Here is a 12,586-nt window from a genome sequence, read left to right as displayed (position 1 = left end):
GCTCAGTGGGTTAACGATCCGGCGTTGCCGTGAGCTGTGGTGTAGGTTGCAGACGCGGCTCGGATCCCGCGTTGCTGTGGCTCTGGCATAGGCCGGTGGCTACAGCTCCGATTAGACCCCTAGCCTGGGAACCTCCATATGCCGCGGGAGCGGCCCAAGAAATAGCAACAACAACAACAACAAAAGTAAAAAAAAAAAAAAAAAGAAACGAAAAGGCAAATCACAGCCTGGAAGAAAATATTTCTTGAATCTAAAATACATAAATAAATCATATTTCTCAATAATAATTTTAAAAGTAATCTATTTTTTAAATGAGTAGAACATTCCAATAGCCACTTCACAAAAGCAGATATATAAATGACCATCAAGCACATGAATAGTCAACATCATTAGTTTCAAGGGAAATGCTAATTAGAACCACAGTGATATGCTATGACACATCCAAATTAAAATGGCTAAAATTAAAGACTGAAAAGACTAAGCACTAACATGTAATTCTCATACTTTGCTGATGGGAACGTTAAATGCTGCAGCCACTTTGAAAACCCTTTGACAGTTTCTTATAGAGTGAAACATATACTTAGAGTATGACCCAGCAATTCAACTTCTAAATATTGACTCACAAAAAATCAAAACATTGGAATGGAAATACATATGCATATAAATGCTCCTAGTATATGTACACGCTCCTATCCACTTTGGGTAGAAGAAGTGGCCCAAGGTTAGACTATCAATGACTCAGGCAGTGGCAAATGGCCTAGCTTTTTGGACAAGGGGTCCTAAAATGGTCAAATGGTCAGAGACCTGGAAAACAGAAAATGGAAAAATTAAGTGCAATGATGTCTAAGGTAGACACATATGAGTAGATATGGCAGTGAGCACAAGCTGTGGAGATCTGTGTATCAGAGAGCATCCACCAGAGAAGAGACACTAACCAGCCAAGTAGACAAAATGACTTGGATGGCTGGTATCAGTCATTGATACCATGGCCCTCCCATCCCAGAAGGACCAGAGATTTGTCATACCCTAAACAGGCACATCCTCCAGGTATGGGTTTGCCTTTCCTGCCTGCAGAACCCCAACCAGAAACACCACCTGAAGGGTAACCGTGTTTGGTCCACCAGTAAGGATCCCACACAGACCAGGGGTCCACCTCACAGCAGAGGATCTGCCAGTCTTCTAAGACTATAGGACCCACTGTTTGTATCATATCCTGTATCACCCAAAGCAGCTGGCTTCCTGGAATGATTAGCCACACAATAGTGTTTCAAGGTCACTCCCAAGTTCTTGCTTGGTACCCACAAATCAGGCAGATCCACCCATAAGTCAAGTTCGGGTTATTTCCTCATCTATCAGCTGATTGTGATGAATTCCCATATGGCCATCCATGTCAGCCAAAGTGCTGATTTGGGGTGTAGGCTTTTGCTCACCCAGCCTGCATTTGCTCTCTAGTCTTGCTGGTGCTCAACCCCAGATATCCCACTGCCATCTTGTGTTGCTTGGCCTGCCTGACCTTAAGATTTGATGAAACCAACAGAACTCAGATCCTGAGGGGCAAGTCCAAGTACATGGTCTCTCGGTCAGACATTCTATCTCTACCAGGGCTCAATTTTACCTTCTGTAAGATGACATTTTTCAGTTATTTCTGTTTTCTCATAAAGCAATGTTACTCTGCAGTCTCCCATTTCTATTTCTGGGCATTCCTGAAACAACATGCACAAAAGTTGAAAAGTGAAAGTCAGACAATAGACATGGTTTTTAAAAGGGGTGCTGGTTCTCAGAAATCAGAACATACCAAAATCCTAATCTCACCTCACCTGGAATCATAATCTTGTGCTTTGTGCTTGTTGTTAATTTTGTTCTTGAAATTTAAAGCAAAGTTTAAGTTCAACTATGACTGAAGATTTCCATTTGGGGGTGAGGGGGATGCTTTATAGTTTACATCTCTGTCTCTATTTTATTAAGCATATGGGAGGCCCATGATCAATATCAACACTTCTGCGGTTCATTAAATTTGGAACAAAAATCAAAATAAAATAGTGAACTAATTACCTGGTTCAACTAATTGACAAAAATGTCAAAGCTGCCAAAACTGAACAATGATTAGCGCCCAGCATACCTACAAAAAAGCTTAAGATTTATCAGCTAATGTACAAAAATTGAAATCCAGTATAAAGAAAGGCTTTAGGCATTTAAATGTATATATAAATATTGTCTAAAAATCAAACACAAAAACCTAGTATCACCTTATTAAATTTAAGATGTAAATTGAGTTACAGCTCTAATAACAATGGTATTCGACAAGCCATGAAACTTACACAAAGTCTCTACGGGACAGTGGCTCAGATTTCTTACAGGCAGGTACCAAGTGCAGTAAATTGCCATGGTGCCCCACGCAGATCCCTCAGGCCTAACCACTTCAACAAGCTGCAGGGCTTTCAACTGCTGGGTTCAACTGCATCTCTTGGCCTGAGGGTGCAAACACTAGAGCATGGAGAAATGAACAGCCCTCCTCTACTTTCCTCCCAGCAGCCTTCAACCAATAACTGACGTAGCACTTCACTGGGATAACACAGGGATATGTGTTTTATGCCATGTTCCCAGATTTCCCTGAGGGGTTAAACTCCAGTCACCCACAGTGCTTGATAATGCACTCCTTTCTGGCTGCCTCCTCCTCCATGTCCCAATTCCCCACTCCCAACTAGTGTGGCCTGCACTTCCCACATAAACTGTGCCCTGGAATCCTCTGGGTGTGCTTTGCATCACTGGACCCCATCACCTCAGCCACCAATCATCGGAACAGCAGTTGGCTGATCTGTGACCTCTGAAGTGACCTGTTTCAAAAACTAGAGGAACACCAAATACCGAACAGACTGATGAACCCGAACAATCTTCTCTTGGGAAGTTTAAATATGAAATCCTCGGAAATAGAGTTGATCATAGAAATAAAATCTCAGTGACTCACTGGTGTGTAGTATGATGATAAGAGTCAGCGGCACAAAATATCTTCAACTCTTGCGAAGCAAGTTGTTTATTTGTGTTAAGTTTTCATGGTATCATGATGAACCTAGAATTGAAATAAATACCTTCTGCCTTTATCTAGTCAACTCTCAACACTTTCTTTTCTTCAAGTCAACAATGTCATGTAAATTTCAAATAAATAATTCATATGTCATGATAGCTCTAAAATTTTTAATTCTATAGTAAGAAAATGAATGAATAAATAAATAAATAAATAACAAAGATTTAATAGAGTAGGTTAATCCTGGTACTTTGTCAGTTACCGCCAAAGGCCCTAAGCCAAAATTTATCATATAATGTCCTCCACCAGTGAAGCTGGGACTTAAAAACTATAATTTTCCTTTTCCTCTTGCAGTTTGTTTCTTTCCACATTTCTGTGAGTGTCAGTAAAATAAGCTCTTCAAAATGTCAACATGTTGCTTCTGGTTAAAGGAAATATAATGTACATCTTCTTCTGAAATCACCTCCCAAGTTGTAGCTAAAAACAGAGTACTACAATTTGGAGCTGAAAAGAGATGTTCAGTGTTGTACAAATGTTAATGATGCTCCTTAAAGCTATTTAAAAGGAAATGCTAATATAGACAACAATAATACATTAGACATCTTATCAATATATATAGCCTTGTGTTCTCCATACAGGAATCCATGAGATAAGCAGGGCAGATATTATTTTATTTATTTATTTATTACAGACATTATTCATTTACACCTAAAGAGTGAGGAAACAGAGACATGAAACCGAGATACAAAACAGTTAACTTCAACCAGTTTCAAACAAATTGTTGGTAGGGCCAGAACCTCAGCCTCCTAGCCCAATTATTCTTTGTCCTCCACCAGTGAAGCTGGGTTATCTGTAATCTATTTCATAACTGTGAGTCCCCTTAGGGCAGGGGTCACATCTTCCAATTTAGTGGCTTAAAACAACATGACACACACAGAAAGCCCCAAATAGATATTCCTTTTTGATCATATAGATTGATCAAAATAGACTGAAAATATGTTAATTGTCTTTGAACAAGAAATGATCCTTGAAAACACACATCAATTTTGAGAAAGTGAGTTTGATTTTTTAAAGTTAGAGGTAGCCCCACAATAAGGCTCTCTCTTTGTGAGTTCAATCTATAACTTTCTTTCAAAAGCTAGGAATGCAGTCTTTCATTTTGAAAATGAAACAAGCTTTTAAAAATATCAGACTAATTGCAGCAGCATTGTAACCCATTTTGTCCCATCACCCTGCTAGGCTAATGAAGATAATAAGACCAGAAAGTAATAGTTGTAAGGTTTTATTAAAGATATGTGCAATAAAGCTTACTATATGACTTTATAGTTTAGAGCCTATATGTTCTATTTGGAACCTAAACTTGAAGTTTTCTTTTGGTACATTTAAAAACTCACATTTTGGGAGTTCCTGTTGTGGCTCAGTGGAAATGAATCCAACTAGCCTCCATGAGGACACAGCTTCAATCCCTGGCCTCATTCTGTGAGCTGTGGTGTAGGTTACAGACGCAGCTTGGATCTGACGTTGTAACTGTGGCACAGGCCGGCAGCTACAGCTCTGATTCAACCCCTACCATGGGAACCCCCATAGGCCATGGGTACAGCCCTAAAAAGTAGAAAAAAAAAAAAAAACACCTCACGTTTTATTTCTCTATGCCCATTAAACAATGGAAATGTAGTGGAGTGATTTCTACCAGTGCTCCCTCTTTAAAAATGTTTTCAACTGAAGCAAAAGTCTTCCCTACTCCTATTTCTTCACACAATGCAGGATAGAGACTTTAGCTGAACGGGAAGTTAGATGACCTTTATTTGTAGCTAAGCATAGAAGCTTAAGAGTCTCATAATTATATCTTGTGGATCAGCTCCAGAACCAGCATCCAAGGAGGCCATTGAAGAGTCATTTCAATGACATGGCAGTGGAAGCCAGTGCTCCTTTTTACAGTAGCTGAAGCTTCTCTTTCATGGAAGTTTATTGGCAGGTGACACTATCTGATAGCTAGTCTTCAGATTCTCCAATATCTATTGCTGAGATGCCAGCCTTTTAAACTATTTCCCAAAGCCCAAAGCACTCATCTGGTAAAACCCAAAATTCTCTTGATCTTAAATTTAGTCTGTGCATCTTTTGGGACAATGTTTCTCACCCTGCCTTCACCAGGGGAAGATTGCTTCCCCTTCCTCACCAGGGTCACCTTTAAAACCCCTGTGGATATTTTTGAAGGTGATTTGGGTTTGGGCTGTCAAAGCATATTCTTTGGACCACAAATCATTCCTTTTTCCTTCTCCTGAACAATTTCTAGAGCTCAGAACAAGCAGCATTTTGAGCTGAGAATTCTTGAATTAAGATTGATTTTCAATATGGGCTTAGGATCCTGATAACTGAGAACAAATTCATTTGTGAGGGTTATCAGCAACCTCTGACAATATCATTTCTTGGAGAAGGCTGATGATAGCATATTTAAATATGAATCTGATTCATAAAATTCAGAATTTCTTGCCATGTGTATATTTGCTTTACTTGAACATTAATATATTGAGGTGACAAAAATGAAATTAAGGAACATATCTTGGATTACTTAACCAATGGCTCTTGTTCAATTGCAGACACACACAGGAGAGATCAATAAATGAATGAGCAAATAATTACATAATTAAGAGAAGTCACTTAACCCCACCACCCTTCAAGTCCATAATGTATTAAAATGAGCTTTATATAATAGTGTGCATTGAACTTTAAGATGCAATTAAAGATAATATCTACAGCAGATAGTGGTCATCTCTACCTGTTTGGCATCCACCTCTTGCTCCTGTCATTCTAATTTTCCTACGGACACCTCTTATTTTAGAGGCTAAATAAGCAAGATCCTCTGTCCATCTCCCCATCACAGCTGGGGGATGGGCACATGACTGGCATCTCCCTTGACTTTGAATACTGAGTCAGAAATAAATTCTAGAGAGTTTAAGATTATCTCAAGAGCTGAAGTGTGTGTGAAACAGATCCTTCCCACAGGGAAATCACCTCAGCTACTATTCCCCAGCTCTCAGACTCTGTTTTGTCTCTGCCCCCTCGTTAAGCCTTGTTCTTGAGCTTTCCATTAATTTTTCTGCACCCCAATATCTTTCCAACCCTCCTCCTCCACCTCTTCTTTTCCACCCTCTCCCTCCCCCCCCCATTCTGAATCGATAAACTAAAGGTAGAAGATACTGTTCATCATGACAAAATGATATGCATATTCAAACCAATTCTCACATCTTCTACAATAACCACCCTGGTCTCAGTCTCCATCATCTGCCTCTTAGATTATTAAATACTTTTTTAAACTAGTCTCTGCTTCTCTCCTTACCCCCTAGAGCTCAGTTTTCACACATCCACCAGAGAAATCTAGGTAAAACATGTAATAGCACGTGATTCCTCTGATCATATCTGTCCAATAACTTGCCATTTTATCAGAGTAAAAGCCAAAGATCTTACAAGGGTCTGCCTCTAGGCACTGACAAAATCCACTCCTCACACACACACTCCCACATCACTGACATGTTATTCATGTACTTTCCTTACTTGCTCAGTTCCAGCCTCCCTGGCCTCCTGCACTTCTTCAAATATGACAACCACACTTCCACCCCAAAGTCTTTGCATTCACTGATCTCTACGCCTAGAAAATTCTTATGGCAGATTAAAGGCATGATTCACTCTCTTACCTCGTTCAGATATCTTCTCAAATGTCTCCTTCTGGATAGGACATCAGAGGATCCTTCCGCAAACACAGTTATCCTCGCTGGTTTTATTCTCCTCTACAGAACTTATCACCGTTTGAAACCTATTGTGTATTTTATTTATGTATTTGATTTATTTTCTATCTGTCGTTAATTAAAATATAAGCTCCAGGGGCAAAAATTATGCCATTTGTTCTTGAATCCCTAACACCTAGAACAGTAGCTACCATGTATTAGTCCCAATAAAATTTGAGGAAATATTGGGGGAAAAAAGGCAAGAAAAATAACTATCCCCATAAAAATTAGCAATTTTCTAAAAAAGAAAAAAGAATATAGATGTCCAATAAATTTATGAAAAAATGCTTTATAAATAATTTTAATGTATATTTAAACAGTGAGATTACACTTATCACCTATTAAATTACAAAAAAAAAGATAAAATAATAATGCCTATGTTGAGAAAAATGAGGAACAAAACATATTATCAAATACTGCTGGTTGTACTTAAATTGGTACAACCAGTCTAGAGGACAATCTGGAAAAATATATGAAGAACCTTTTTAAAGTATTCTTATCCTGTGCAATTCTGGAAAATTTGTCCTAAGGAAATTAATTAAGAATATTCATCAATATTTGCTGAATTATTTGGACAATTATCACTTCCTGGTGTATAATAATGTAAAGTATGAAGAGATAAAATCATTCACATAGCTGTTCCTATCCTGTCCCTACCTGCTATGGGATGATTCTATCTTTGTAGGCTTGTACACTGGGCTTTAGTATTGCAGAAGCTGTGAAGTTGGTAGACAGAAGTGGAGAAGGGAACATGGTGATTTTAAAAAGTAAAAAAGTAAAAAAGACTATAAGTTAGCAATAATTATCTTGGCGGGAAGGGATTATGCTGAGTTTTATTTTTCTTATTTTCCAATTTCTCTAAAATGAAATGATTTTTTGCAAACAATGACAAAATGGTTCTTAATGGGAATTTAAATAGCACTACTATTGTGGATAAATGAAAGAGTAAGTTGTTGGTGAAATTCATTGGAATATTTTCAAATTAGGAATTAACATGGGATTTAGGCGGCAAGAACATAAAAAAGAAAGAAAGAAGTGCAAGCTTTTTGTTCAAAAACAGTGACCAAGCACATGTATTTCACTCCTCACCCTCATGAGGTCACACTAAAATAAGAATGAAGAGGAGTTCCCATTGTGGCTCAGCAGAAATGAATCTGACTAGTATCCATGAGAAAATGGGTTCTATCCCCGGCCTTGTGCAATGGGTTAAGGATGTGGCATTGCCATGACCTGTGGTGTAGGTCACAGACAAGGCTCGAATCTGACATTGCTGTGGCTGTGGTGTAGGCCAGCAGCTACAGCTCTGATTTGACCTCCAGCCTGGGAATCTCCATATGCCATGGGGTGCAGCCCTAAAAAGACAAAAAAAAAAAAAAAGAGAGAGAGAGAATGAAGAATTTTTTTTAATGAATAAGAAAAAAGAGGAAAGGTGAAGGGAGATTTTAGGTGACAAGAGATTCTTACAAAATTTCTGGAAGATGAAAAGATGATGGTTAATTGGTTCTTCATATCCTTGGGTTTCCCATTCATGGATTCAACCAACCAAGAATCAAAAATATTCACACACAAGCAAAAAAAAATTCCAGAAAGTTCAAAAAGGCAAAATGAATTTGCTGTGTACCAGTAATTATTTACATATCATTTACACTATATTTATAAATATTTCATAGTATTTACATTGTATTAGGTATTATAAGTAATCTAGAAATAATTAAAAATATATAGGAGGATGTGCTGGTAGATTATATGCAAGTACTATGGCATTGTATATAAGTATCCTTGGATTTTGGTATCCATGGGGGCCTGGAACCAACTTATGCCTCTACAGATACCAAGGAATGATTGCATTAGTGAAGGGAAAAATGGAAGACACCCCCCTGAACACATGCAGGAGGAAGTGGAGCAAAGGAAAGTGGCAAACACACAGTTGAACCCAGGAGGGGTTCAGCTGCATACGACCAAGGTAACGGATGAAGAAAGTGGCTAAAATTTAGAGAGTCATTTATAAATGAATACTCAACAATTAACCCATCTCACACTCTTCCTCCATGCAGAACATCTATTAGTAAAACATTTAATGCAAAGCAAAATAATTTGAGGGTTCTTTTTCTAAAGAAATTAAGCTGATTATGTACAAATTACTTTGGATAGTATGCATAGTTAATAGTATTATGCAGAGTATGTATTGTATGCATGGTTAATAGTATTAATTCTTCCCATTCAAGAAGGTGGGGTTTCTTTCCATTTCTTTGCATGATCTTTAATTTCCTTAATTGATGTTTTATAGTGTTCAGAGTATAGGTTGTTCACTTCCTTGGTTAAGATTATTATTATTTCATTCTTGTTAACATGATTTTAAACATGACTGTTTTCTTGCTTTCTCTTTCTGATACTTCATTATCAATGTACAGAACTGCAGCAGATGTCTGAATATTAATTTTGTATCCTGCAATTTTACTGACTAAATTTTTTCTAATAGATTTTTTTGGTGAAGACTTTAGGGTTTTCTACATATAGCATCATGTCATCTGCAAATAGTGACAGTTTTACTTCTCTCCTTCCAATTTGGATACTATTTTTTGTTTTTCTTGACAGATTTCTGTGGCTGGGACTTCCAATACTATGTTAAATTGAAGTGATCAGAGTAGGCATTCTTGTCTTATTTCTGATTTTAGAAGAAAAACTTTCTGCTTTTCCCCATTGATTATGAGGTTAGCTATGTTTGTCATAAATGGCCTTTATTAGGTTGAGATATGTTCCTTATCTACCAAACTGATGAAAGTTTTTACCATTAATGGATGTTGAATTTTGTCAAATACTTTTTCTGCATCTATTGAGATGATCGTGTGAATTTTACCTTTCATTTTGTTAATGTGGTGCATCACGTTGACATGCTGATGTTGAGGCATTGTTGCATTTCTGGAATAAGTCCCACTTGATCATGGTATCTGACTTTTTTATATATTGTTGAATTCAGTTTGCTAATATTTTGTCGAGAATTTTTTCTTAGTCATCAGAGATATTGGATATAATTCTCTCCTTATTTTTGTAGTGTCTTTGTCTTGTTTTGGTATTAGGATAATCATGGCCTCATAGAATGGATTTGGGAGTGTTCTATCATCTTCAATTTTTTAAAATAGTTTGACAAGGATAGATATTAGCTCTTCTTTATTTTCTTGGTAAAATTCCCCTGTGATGCTGTCCAGTCCTGGACTTCTGTTCACTGGAAGTTTTTTATTATAGATTCAATTTCACTACCGGGGATTGGTCTGTTCAGATATCTATTTCTTCCTGATTCAGTTTTGGAAGATATATGTTTCTAGGAAATTATCCATTTCTACTAGGTTGTCCAATATGTTGGCATATAATTTTTCATAGTATTCTCTCATGATTTTTTATCTCTGTAATATCAGTTGTAATTTCTCCACTTTTGTTTCTTATTTTGTGTATTTGGGTCTTCTATCTTTTTTTTTTTTTTTTTGTCTTTTTGTCTGTTGTTGTTGTTGTTGCTGTTGTTGCTGTTGTTGCTATTTCTTGGGCCGCTCCCGCGGCATATGGAGGTTCCCAGGCTAGGGGTTGAATCGGAGCTGTAGCCACCAGCCTACGCCAGAGCCACAGCAACGCGGGATCCGAGCCGCGTCTGCGACCTACACCACAGCTCACGGCAACGCCGGATCGTTAACCCACTGAGCAAGGGCAGGGACCGAACCCGCAACCTCATGGTTCCTAGTCGGATTCGTTAATCACTGCGCCACGACGGGAACTCCTATCTTTTTTTCTTAATGAGCCTAGCTAAAGACATCAATTTTTTTTTTTTTTTGTCTTTTCAAAAAACCAGCTCTTAGTTTCATAAATTATTTTTGTCTATATTTTATTTATTTCCTTTCTGATCTTTATAATTTCCCTCATTCTGCTGGCTTTGGGCTTTATTTGCTTTTCTTTTTATAATTCTCTTAGATGGCAGATTAGGTCGCTTACTTGAGATTTTTCTTGTTTCTTGAAGCAGGCCTCTATAGCTATAAAATTCCTTCTTAGAGCTGATTTTGCTACATCCCATAGATTTTGGAAAGTTGTATTTTTATTTTGATAATTTTTTTATTTCCTCTTAGATTTTTTTTCATCAATCCACTGATGTTATATGGTGTATTCTTTAGTCTCTAATGATTTGAGCATTTAAAATTTGGGTTTATGTTGTTAAGTTCTCTATATATTCTGGATACTAGACCTTTATCAAATAAATGATTTGCAAATACTTTTGCCAATTCTATAGGTTGTCTTTTCACTCTCATGATGGGGTTGGATGCATACAAGTTTTTTATTTCAATGGAATCCACTTTATCTACGTTTTCTTTTGTTACTTGTGCTTTTGGTGTCATATTTAGGAAAACCATTGCCAAGTCTAAGATCATGAAGATTTACTCCTATGTTTTCTTCTAAGAGTTTTATAGTTTTTGCTCTTATATTTAGACTTTTGATCCATTTTGAATTAATTTTTATATGGAGTGAGGTAAGGGTCCAACCTATTATTTTGCCTGTGGCTAAGTTGTCCCAGCACCATTTGTTGAAGAAATTATTCTTCCTTATTGAATGATCTTGGCACCTTTGTCAATATCAATTTACCATAGATCCCTGGGTTTATTTATACACGCATAATTCTATTCCACAATCTATATGTCTATCCCTATACCAGTTTCATACTATTTTAATTACCATATCTTTTAGTAAGTTTGAAAATCAGGAAATGTGAGTCCTCCAATTTTGATCTCCTTTTTCAATACTGTGTTGGTTAGTTAGGGGCCCTTGCAATTCCATATGAATTTGAGGGTTGGCTTTTCCATATCTGCCAAAAACTATTGAAATTTTAATAGACATTACATTGAATCTGTAGATTACTTTGAGTAGTATTGCCATTATATCTTCCAATCCATGAACATTTTATGTCTCCATTTATTTAGGTCTTTAATTTCTTTCAGCAATATTTTAGTTTTCAGTGTCTAAGTCTTTCACCTCCTTGGTTCAGTTTATTCCTAAGTATTTTATTCTTTTGGGTGCTATTGGAAATGGAACTGTATTCCTAACTTCTTTTTTGGATTGTTTATTGCTATAGGAATACAACTGAATTTTGTGTGTCAATCTTGTATCTTGCAACTATGCTGAATTTATTAGCACTCATAGTTTTAAAGAATTGTATACAATGTTTTTATATATAAAATATTGTCATCCATGAATAGATCATTTCTTTGCCACCTGCTTTAAAAAAAAAAAAAATCTTCTAGCCTATTGCTGTCATTAAAATTTCCAGTACAATGTTGACTAGAAGCAGCAAAAACAGGTAACTTGCCTTATTCCTTATCTTAGGGAGGACGCTTTCAGTCTTTCATCACTAAATAGATGTTAGCTGTGGGTTTTTCATAAATTCCTTTTATCATATTGTAAAAGCTCTAAGAAAAAAAAATTGTAACCTAGACTTGAAACTCAATCAAGTTCTCAGAGATGAGAGCAAAATAAAAGAAATTTTCAAACTTGTAAATTCTCAGAATACTTGCATTCCATTCATTTTTTCATAGGCAGTTCCTTGAAAACATACTGCAGTGAAACAAAGATGCAAACTAAACAAAGAGAAGATGTAGGATCCAAACATAGTACATCTATTTAATCCAAGAGCACAATAAAACAAGTCTGTGGAATGACTTCAACTCTAGAAAGCAACTAGTCCATATTTTAATACTATTAACATAAAAGGATCCCAAGTGGGAACTTTATGGTAATTATTGGAGTAAGG

General features: G+C 36.7%; 1 long non-coding RNA gene across 1 annotated transcript in view; it reads right to left on the bottom strand.

Moving 5' to 3' along the window:
* LOC106506256 overlaps positions 283 to 12,586 on the bottom strand; it is a 37,742-nt gene continuing 25,438 nt past the window's right edge. Inside the window, exons 2-3 of the long non-coding RNA XR_001301448.2 lie at positions 2,966 to 3,067; positions 283 to 1,703 (exon numbers count right to left, since the gene is read on the bottom strand). This is a non-coding gene — a long non-coding RNA (uncharacterized LOC106506256). The remainder of the gene's footprint in view (positions 1,704 to 2,965; positions 3,068 to 12,586) is intronic.

Source organism: Sus scrofa, chromosome 15 (genome assembly GCF_000003025.6).
Source record: "Sus scrofa isolate TJ Tabasco breed Duroc chromosome 15, Sscrofa11.1, whole genome shotgun sequence".
Lineage (NCBI taxonomy): Eukaryota > Metazoa > Chordata > Mammalia > Artiodactyla > Suidae > Sus > Sus scrofa.
Note: the sequence above shows the minus strand (reverse complement) of the source record. Positions and strands in the feature narration are given on the sequence as shown.